Source organism: Arachis ipaensis, chromosome B4, assembly GCF_059453495.1.
Source record: "Arachis ipaensis isolate K30076 ecotype BB chromosome B4, ASM5945349v1, whole genome shotgun sequence".
Lineage (NCBI taxonomy): Eukaryota > Viridiplantae > Streptophyta > Magnoliopsida > Fabales > Fabaceae > Arachis > Arachis ipaensis.
The window spans coordinates 48233337-48244597 of NC_142439.1; the positions used below are offsets into that span (position 1 = coordinate 48233337).

At 36.6% G+C, this 11261-nt stretch overlaps 1 non-coding gene across 1 annotated transcript; it reads right to left on the bottom strand.

Annotated features, from left to right (window-relative positions):
* Nucleotides 1–9151: 9151 nt before the first annotated feature.
* Nucleotides 9152–9259, bottom strand: LOC148567470 (small nucleolar RNA R71). Its single transcript, XR_015881532.1, has one exon. It is a non-coding gene; the product is annotated as a small nucleolar RNA R71 (small nucleolar RNA).
* Between the last annotated feature and the right edge of the window lie 2002 nt (nt 9260–11261).

Here is an 11261-nt window from a genome sequence, read left to right on the forward strand (position 1 = left end):
TGGCAATACTTTTTGTTTTCTGAATGAATGCTTGAACAGTGCATATTTTTTATAGTGAAGTTTATGAATGTTAAAATTGTTGGCTCTTGAAAGAATAATGAAAAAAGAGAAATGTTATTGATAATCTAAAAACTCATAAAATTGATTCTTGAAGCAAGAAAAAGCAATGAAAAACACAAAGCTTGTGAAAAAAAAAAGCGAAAAATAAAGAAAAAAAGAAAGAAAAAGAAAAAGCAAGCAGAAAAAGCCAGTAACCCTTTAAACTAAAAGGCAAGGGTAAAAAAAGGATCCAAGGCTTTGAGCATTAATGGATAGGAGGGCCCAAGGGAATAAAATCCTAGCCAAAGCGGCTAAATCAAGCTGTCCCTAACCATGTGCTTGTGGCATGAAGGTGTCAAGTGAAAAGCTTGAGACTAAGCGGTTAAAGTGGTGGTCCAAAGAAAAAGAGTGTGTTTAAGAGCTCTGGGTACCTCTAACTGAGGACTCTAGCAAAGCTGAGTCACAATCTGAAAGGGTTCACCCAGTTATGTGTCTGTTGCATTTATGTATCCGGTGGTAATACAGGAAAACAAAATGCTTAGGGTCACAGCCAAGACTCATAAAGTAGCTGTGTTCAAGAATCAACATACTGAACTAAGAGAATCAATAACACTATCTGAATTCTAAGTTCCTATGGATGCCAATCATTCTGAACTTCAAAGGATAAAGCGAGATGCCAAAACTGTTCAGAAGCAAAAAGTTACTAGTCCCGCTCATCTAATTGAAACTAATCTTCATTGATAATTTTGGAATTTATTGTATTTTCTCTTCTTTTTTATCCTATTTTGTTTTTAGTTGCTTGGGGACAAGCAACAATTTAAGTTTGGTGTTGTGATGAGCGGATAATTTATACCCTTTTTGGCATTTTTTTGCATCGTTTTTAGTATATTTTAGTTACTTTTTATTATATTTTTATTAGTCTTTATGCAAAAATCACATTTCTGGACTGAGTTTGTGTATTTTTCTGTAATTTCAGGTATTTTCTGGCTGAAATTGAGGGACCTAAGCAAAAATCTGATTCAGAGGCTGAGAAAGGACTGCAGATGCTGTTGGATTTTGACCCTCCTGCACTCGAAGTAGATTTTCTGGATCTACAAAAACCCAATTGGCGCGCTCTCAATTGCATTCGAAATTAGACATCTTGAGCTTTCCAGCAATGTTTAATAGTCCATACTTTGCCTGAGATTTGATGGCCCAAACTGGCGTTCAAACGCCCACCAAAGACCCTTTTCTTGAGTAAAACGCCTGAACTAGCACCAGAACTGGAGCTAAATGCCCAAACTGGCACCCAAGCTGGTGTTTAACTCCAAGAATGGCCAATGCACATGAAAGCTTCAATGCTCACCCCAAGCACACACCAAGTGGGCCCCGGAAGTAGATTTCTGCACTATCTGCACTTAGTTATTCATTTTCTGTAATCCCTAGTAATTAGTTTAGTGTAAATAGAACTTTTTACTATTGTATTAGGGTATTATGATATTATCATCCTTGGACATGGATGCTGACCACACGACCATGCCTAGACTATTTTCTCTTATGTATTTTCTACGGTGGAGTTTCTACACCTCATAGATTATGGTGCGGAGCTCTGCTGTTCTTCATGAATTGATGCAAGCGGTCTACATGATGTTCAACGTAGTCATTGGACGACAGCTGGAGTATATTCTCTTGGGTCTCTCATTCACAATTCGCATCGTCTCTCCTGACAACAGAGCATCTAAATCTGAGATTTGAACCTTCGTGGTATAGGCTAGAACCATTGGCAGCATTCTTGAGATTCGGAATGTCTAAACCTTGTCTATGGTATTCCGAGTAAGATCTGGGAAGGGATGACTGTGACGAGCTTCAAACTTGCGAATGTTGGGCACAGTGACAGTGTGCAAAAGGATAAGGATCCTATTCTGACGCTAGTGAGAACCAACAGATGATTAGCCGTGCGGTAGCTGTACCTGGTACTTTTCATCCGAGACGAGAAATCTGACAGTTGATTAGCCATGCAGAAACCGTACCTGGTATTTTTCATCCGAGAGGATCATACAGCTTGCCATGGAAGGGAGCACGCATGATTGGAAGAAGACAATAGGAAAGCAGAGGTTTAGAAGCAACAAAGCATCTCCAAACGCTTATCTGAAATTCCCACCAATGAATCACATAAGTATCTCTATTTTATTTTATGTTTTATTTATCCTTTAATTATCAAAAACACATAACCATTTGAATCTGCCTGACTGAGATTTACAAGATGACCATAGCTTGCTTCAAGCCGACAATCTCTGTGGGATCGACCCTTACTCACGTAAGGTATTACTTGGACGACCCAGTGCACTTGCTGGTAAGTTGTGCGGAGTTGTGAAAAGTGTGAATTACAATTTCTTGCACCACTTTTCATAGAGGGATCAACAGAAGACTCAGCAAGGCTTCAATAATAACCAAGGTGGAGGAAACTAGAATAGGTTCAATAACAGACCATTCCAACCTTCTCAATAACAAATGGAGACTTCTAAGCAGAGCCTCTCTGACTTAGCCACCATAGTCTCCGACCTCTCTAAGACCACTCATAGTTTCATTACTGAAACAAGATCTTCCATTAGAAAACTGGAGGTACAGATTGGTCAGCTGAGTAAAAGGATCCCTAAGATCCCTTCTAACACTCTTCCAAGTAACACTGAAGTAAATCCAAGAGAAGAGTGTAAGGCCCACTGTAGCAGCTTAGGCCAAATCTGAATAACAAGTGCTGGCGTTGAACGCCAGCCAAGGAGTAAATGCTGGGCATTCAACGCCTAAGAAGGAGCAAGTTTGTGGCATTAAACGCCACAATGGGAGTAGCTGAATGATGAACAGATAATTGATGGTATAGAATTTCACAAATGAATTTTCGTTGCAAGTATAGTTTCTAAACTAACAATAAGCCTTTCATACAAACATTTGGTTGTCACAAGTAACAAACCCCTATAAAAGTAAACCAAAGTATTCAAACATCAGGTCGTTCCCCCTAGGAATTACAATAAATTGTTCTTGTTATTGGTTAGAGATATGTTTTGGGGTTTTTGGAATAAGAGACAAGGAATATAAATGTCAAAGAAAATCAAATGGCAAAAAGAGGTCTTAGCAAGGTTTGGTGGTCAAGGATCTCTATCCTTATTACTAACCACAACATGAGAATTGGCAAGGATCAATCCCATTAAATCATCCTCTAACTAGTAAAGGAAAGTCAAATGAGCTATATCAATCCAAGTCCATAAGTCCTTACTCTCCACTAATTGAATTATTGAGAACTAGAGTTAATGGCTCCCAATCATCAATTACTTGGACATTAGTGACTCAAGAATTCCAAAGTTACCTTCCCAAGCCAACAACACTAAAATCTACTCTAACATCCTTCCAAGCATTTTGTTAAGCACTTGGAAGGTGTAAAGGAAAAAGCATATTAAATCAACAACAAGAATGAAATCTAACAACAATCAATTGCAAATAATCAACAACAACAATTAAAGAAAGCACAATTGACATGAATTACCTCAAATTGCATTAAAGGAAAATAGAAGAAGGAAGAGTGCATCAACAACAAAGTAAACAATTACAAGAATGAAATACAAAATTAGAGATAGAAAGAGTAGAGAAACAAGAAATTAAAAAGGAAAAGGAAGTCAAAGCATGAATTAAACCTAGCTCTAAGAAGAGATTAACCTAAACCTAAACCTAATCCTAATCCTAGAGAGAAGAGAGAGCTTCTCTCTCTAAAAACTAACTTTCCCTCCAAAACTAAAACTAAACTAAACTAATGTCTAAAAGCATAAAAAGTGTGTTGATCCCTCCCCACACTTAAACTAAGCATGTCTTCATGCTAAACTCGAGAAAGAAGCAAAGGGTATCAACATTTATTCAATGTAAACTACCTAAATGCAACCTACCTACATGCAATCTATCTAAATGAATGCAACTACTTGGTCAAAATAAGTCAACTTCCAAGAATACATATATAAGTACAAGGGCTAGAGCCATAGCTGTCAAATAAAACCCACAATTGAATTGAATTATGAAAGATTTTACAAACTTGCAAGAATAGATGATCATGGGTGGAAACATGTAATTGAGCAATCGAACCCTCACCGGATGTGTATCCACTCTAGTCACTCAAGTGTATGGGGTTGATTCACTCAATTCTCCCCTAATCACGCTTTCCAAGATTTGTTTTTCATCTAACAATCAACAATTATTTCATGCATGTATGCAAATATCATGAGGTCTTTCCCATAGGTTGTAATGGGGCTAGGGTCAAGGTAAGGATGCATATGGTCAAGTGGACTAGAATTTGAATCTTTGATTAACCTAAGCTTCCCACTTAACCTATATAACAACCTATACAATTCAAAGCTAACCTAACTACCCATTCTTCACTTTTTCACACACTCATGCATTCTATTTTTGGTCACTACACATATGCATTAATTTTTATTGAGCTTTTTTGTCCCCTTTTTATTGCTTGTCTTTTTCTTTCTTTTTTCTATATTATATATATATATATATATATATATATATATATATATTTTGTATTATTTATTATATTTTTTTTCTTTTTGCAATAAAGTATATACAAAAGTATCAATGTATATGGTTTTACATTCAATGCATGAGTATGTACCAAATTTCCCAAAATTTTGACAAAAAATTATAAAAATACACTTTCATCCCAACCAATGTTCCCAACTCTCCCAAACTTAGATGTTGAGCGCTCTCACTAGCCTAAGCTAATCAAAGATCCAAACAAGGGACATTTAAGAACAAGTGGGTTTAGCATAGGCTCAAAGTTGGTTAACAACGGAAAATAAAAGGTAGGCTATTTGGGTATGTGAGCTATGTGAAACAATGGCCTCAATCATATAAATGCATGTATACACAAAATAATGGACATATAGAATCAAACAAATCAAAGATCACAATCATAGAAAGAGAATAATGCACACAAGAATGAAAATAAGTGGCTATATGATGTAACCACACAATTAGGCTCAAATCTCACATGCTTGTGTTCTTAGCTCAAAAACATGATCCACAAAATATATAATTCAAGCAAGTTCTAAAAAAGATTTTTTCCAATCAATTGGGGTGTGATGAGCGGATAATTTATACGCTTTTTGGCATCGTTTTTAGTACGTTTTTAGTAGAATCTAGTTACTTTTAGGGATGTTTTCATTAGTTTTTATGTTAAATACACATTTCTGGACTTTACTATGAGTTTGTGTGTTTTTCTGTGATTTCAGGTATTTTCTGGCTGAAATTGAGGGACTTGAGCAAAAATCAGATTCAGAGGTTGAAGAAGACTACTGATGCTGTTGGATTCTGACCTCCCTGCACTCAAAGTAAATTTTCTGGAGCTACAGAACTCAAAATGGTGCGCTTCCAATTGCGTTGGAAAGTAGACATCCAGGGCTTTCCAGCAATATATAATAATCTATACTTTGGCCGAGTTTAGGTAACGTAAAAGGGTGTTGAACGCCAGTTCTACGCTGCTGTCTGGAGTTAAACGCCAGAAACACGTCACAAGCCAGAGTTGAACGCCAGAAATACATTACAAACTGGCGTTCAACTCCAAGAATGACATCTGCACGTGTAACATTCAAGCTCAGCCCAAGCACACACCAAGTGGGCCCCGGAAGTGGATTTATGCATTAATTACTTACTTCTGTAAACCCTAGTAACTAGTTCATTATAAATAGGACTTTTTACTATTGGGGGCTGGCGATTCGGCCATGCCTGGACCTTTTCACTTATGTATTTTTAACGGTAGAGTTTCTACACTCCATAGATTAAGGTGTGGAGCTCTGCTGTTCCTCAAAGATTAATGCAAAGTACTACTGTTTTTCTATTCAACTCAACTTATTCCGCTTCTAAGATATTCATTCGCACTTCAACATGAATGTGATGAATGTGACAATCATCATCATTCCCTATGAACGCGTGCCTGACAACCACTTCCGTTCTACCTTAGATTGAATGAGTATCTCTTGGATCTCTTAATCAGAATCTTCGTGGTATAAGCTAGATTGATGGCGGCATTCATGAGAGTCCGGAAAGTCTAAACCTTGTCTGTGGTATTCCGAGTAGGACTCTGGGATTGAATGACTGTGACGAACTTCGAACTCGCGAGTGTTGGGCGTAGTGACAGACGCAAAAGGAGGGTGAATCCTATTCCAGCATGATCGAGAACCTCAGATGATTAGCCATGCTGTGACAGAGCATTTGGACCATTTTTACAAGAGGATGGGATGCAGCCATTGACAAGGGTGATGCCTCCAGACGATTAGCCATGCAGTGACAGCGCATCGGACCATTTTCCAGAGAGGATAAAAAGTAGCCATTGACAACGGTGATGTCCTTACATAAACCAGCCATGGAAAGGAGTAAGACTGATTGGATGAAGACAGTAGGAAAGCAGAGGTTCAGAGGAACGAAAACATCTCTATACACTTATCTGAAATTCTCACCAATGATATACATAAGTGTTTCTATCCTTATTTTCTATCTATTTATTATTTATGTTCGAAAACTCCATAACTATTTTATATTCGCCTAACTGAGATTTACAAGATGACCATAGCTTGCTTCATACCAACAATCTCCGTGGGATCGACCCTTACTCACGTAAGGTTTATTACTTGGACGACCCAGTGCACTTGCTGGTTAGTTGTATCGAAGTTGTGAATGAAAGATGATTTATTAAGACGTGCGTATAGAGTTTTTGGCACCGTTGCCTGAGATCACAATTTTGTGCACCAAGTTTTTGGCGCCGTTGCCAGGGATTGTTCGAGTTTGGGCAACTGACGGTTCATCTTGTTGCTCAGATTAGGTAATTTTCTTTTTATTTTATTTTCAAAAATATTTCTTCAAAAATTTTTCAAAAATTTTCTCCTTTGTTTTCGAAAAAATAAATTTTAAAATAAATGTTTTCAAAAATATTTTTTTCTTCAGAATTTTAAGAATGAATTCTAGTGTTTCATGAAGCATGTTGAAGCCTGATTGGCTGTAAAGCCATGTCTAAATTCGTTTGGACTGAGGCTTCAACTAATCACTTCAATGCATGTAATTCCATACTAAAGCTTGGCTGGCTATTAAGCCATGCCTAACCCTCAGATTGGAGCTTTAGACTAAGATTGTAAGATTCCTGGAATTCATATTAAAAATTTTGGAATCCTTATTTTTATTTTTCAAATAATTTTCGAAAAATACAGAAAAAAAATTAGAAAATCATAAAAATAAAAAATATTTTGTGTTTCTTGTTTGAGTCTTGAGTTAATTTCAAGTTTGGTGTCAATTGCATGTTCATCTTGCATTTTTTCGAAAAATTCATGCATTCATAGTGTTCTTCATGATATTCAAGTTGTTCTTGGTAAGTCTTCTTGTTTGATCTTGATGTTTTCATGTTTTGTCTTTTCTTGTTTTTCATATGCATTCTTGCATTCATAGTGTCTATACATGAAAAATTTTTAAGTTTGGTGTCTTGCATGTTTTCTTTGCATTAAAAATTTTTCAAAAATAAGTTCTTGATGTTCATCTTGACATTCAAAGTGTTCTTGGTGTTCATCTTGACATTCATAGCATTCTTGCATGCATTCATTGCTTTGATCCAAAATTTTCATGCATTGCATCATTTTCATGTTTTTCTCTCTCATCATTAAAAATTCAAAAAAATCAAAAAAATATCTTCCCCTTTTTCTCTCATAAATTTTCGAAAATTAGATTTTACTTTTTCAAAAATTTTTAAAATCTAGTTGTTTCTTATGAGTCAAATCAAATTTTCAATTAAAAAATCTTATCTTTTTCAAAATCTTTTTCAAAAATTAAATCTTTTTCATTTTTCTTAGTTATTTTTGAAAATTTTAAAAATATTTTTCAAAAATCTTTTTCTTATCTTTATCTCCTAATTTTCGAAAATAACATCATCAATTAATGTTTTGATTCAAAAATTTCAAGTTTGTTACTTGCTTGTTAAGAAAGATTCAAACTTTGAGTTCTAGAATCATATCTTGTGATATCTTGTGAATCAAGTCATTAATTGTGATTTTAAAAATCAAATCTTTTTCAAAACTAATTTCAATCATATCTTTTCAAAAATATCTTCTTATCTTATCTTTTTCAAAAATTTGATTTTAAAATATCCTTTCTAACTTCTTATCTTCTTATCTTTTCAAAATTGATTTGCAAATTTGTTTCAAAACTAATTTTCGAAAACTACCTAACTAACTCTCTCTCTCTAATTTTTGAAAATATCTTCCCTCTTTTTCAAAATTTCTTTTTAATTAACTAATTATTTTAATTTTTGATTTTAATTTTCGAAAAATTACTAACCTTTTTCAAAAACTATTTTCGAAAATCACTAACTCTTTTTCAAAAATTATTTTTGAAAATCCTCTTTCCCTCTCATCTCCTTCTATTTATTTATTCACATCTCATCCGAACCCTCTCTCTCTGATTTTAGATTTTCTCTTCTTCTTTTCTTCTACTCACATAAGGGAACCTCTATACTTTGGTAAAAAGGATCCCTATTATTATTATTATTTTTCTGTTCCTTCTTTTTCATATGAGCAGGAGCAAAGACAAGAACATTCTTGTTGAAGCAGATCCAGAACCTGAAAGGACTCTGAAGAGAAAACTAAGAGAAGCTAAAATACAACAATCCAGAGATAACCTTACAGAAATTTTCGAACAGGAAGAGGAGATGGCAGCCGAAAATAATAATAATGCAAGGAGGATGCTTGGTGACTTTACTGCACCTAATTCTAATTTACATGGAAGAAGCATCTCCATTCCTGCCATTGGAGCAAACAATTTTGAGCTGAAACCTCAATTAGTTTCTCTGATGCAGCAGAACTGCAAGTTTCATGGACTTCCATCTGAAGATCCTTTTCAGTTCTTAACTGAATTCTTGCAGATATGTGATACTGTTAAGACTAATGGAGTAGATCCTGAAGTCTACAGGCTCATGTTTTTCCCTTTTGCTGTAAGAGACAGAGCTAGAGTGTGGTTGGACTCTCAACCTAAGGATAGCCTGAACTCTTGGGATAAGCTGGTCAAGGCTTTCTTAGCCAAGTTTTTTCCTCCTCAAAAGCTGAGTAAGCTTAGAGTGGATGTTCAAACCTTCAGACAGAAAGAAGGTGAATCCCTCTATGAAGCTTGGGAAAGATACAAAGAACTGACCAAAAAGTGTCCTTCTGACATGCTTTCAGAATTGACCATCCTGGACATATTCTATGATGGTCTGTCTGAATTAGCTAAAATGTCCTTGGATACCTCTGCAGGTTGATCCATTCACTTAAAGAAAATTCATGCAGAAGCTCAAGAACTCATTGACATGGTTGCTAATAACCAGTTCATGTACACTTCTGAGAGGAATCCTGTGAGTAATGGGACGCCTCAGAAGAAGGGAGTTCTTGAAATTGATACTCTGAATGCCATATTGGCTCAGAACAAAATATTGACTCAGCAAGTCAATATGATTTCTCAAAGTCTGAATGGAATGCAAGCTGCATCCAACAGTACTCAAGAGGCGCCTTCTGAAGAAGAGGCCTATGATCCTGAGAACCCTGCAATAGCAGAGGTAAATTACTTAGGTGAACCTTATGGAAACACCTATAACTCATCATGGAGAAATCTTCCAAATTTCTCATAGAAGGATCAACAAAAGCCTCAACAAGGCTTTAATAATGGTGGAAGAAACAGGTTTAGCAATAGCAAGCCTTTTCCATCATCTACTCAGTAACAGACAGAGAACTCTGAACAAAATACCTCTAATTTAGCAAACTTAGTCTCTGATCTATCTAAGGCCACTGTGAGTTTCATGAATGAAACAAGATCCTCCATTAGAAATTTGGAAGCACAAGTGGGCCAGCTGAGTAAAAGAGTCACTAAAATCCCTCCTAGTACTCTCCCAAGCAATACAGAAGAAAATCCAAAAGGAGAGTGCAAGGCCATTGATATAACCATCATGGCCGAATCCAAAGAGGGAGGGGAGGACGTGAATCCCAGTGAGGAAGACCTCCTGGGACGCCCAGTGATCAATAAGGAGTTTCCCTTTAAGGAACCAAAGGAATCTGAGGCTCATCTAGAGACCATAGAGATTCCATTAAACCTCCTTATGCCATTCATGAGCTCTGATGAGTATTCCTCTTCTGAAGAGAATGAGGATGTTACTAAGGAGCAAGTTACCAAGTACCTTGGTGCAATCATGAAGCTGAATGCCAAACTATTTGGTATTGAGACTTGGGAAAATGAACCTCCCTTGTTCACCAATAAACTGAGTGATCTGGATCAACTGACATTGCCTCAGAAGAAATAGGATCCGGGAAAGTTCTTATTTCCTTGTACCATAGGCACCATGATCTTTGAAAAGGCTCTATGTGACCTTGGTTCAGGGATAAACCTCATGCCCCTCTCTGTAATAGAGAAACTGGGAATCTTTGGGGTGCAAGCTACTAAAATCTCATTAGAGATGGCAGACAATTCAAGAAAACAGGCTTATGGACAAGTAGAGGACATATTAGTAAAGGTTGAAGGCCTTTACATCCCTACTGACTTCATAGTCCTAGATACTGGGAAGGATGAGGATGAATCCATCATCCTTGGAAGACCCTTCCTAGCCACAGCAAGAACTGTGATTGATGTTGACAGAGGTGAACTAGTCCTTCAATTGAATGAGGACTTCCTTGTGTTTAAAACTCGAGGTCATCCTTCTGTAAACATGGAGAGGAAGCATAAAAAGCTTCTCTCAAAACAGAGTCAACCAGAGCCCCCACAGTCAAACTCTAAGTTTGTTGTTGGGAGGCCACAACCAAACTCTAAGTTTGGTGTTGAACTCCCATATCCAAACTCTAAGTTTGGTGTTGGGAAGTCTCAACAATGCTCTGAACATCTGTGAGGCTCCATGAGAGCCCACTGTCAATCTATTGACATTAAAGAAGCGCTTGTTGGGAGGCAACCCAATTTTTATTTATCTAATTTTATTGTTCTTTCATGTTTTATTAGGTTCATGATCATGTGGAGTCACAAAATAAATATAAAAATTGAAAACGAAATCAAAAATAGCAGAAGAAAAATCACACCCTGGAGGAGGATCTCGCTGGCGTTTAAACGCCAGTAAGAAGCATCTGGCTGGCGTTCAACGCCAGAACAAAGCATGGTTCTGGCGCTGAACGCCCAAAATGGGCAGCATCTAGGCGTTTGAACGC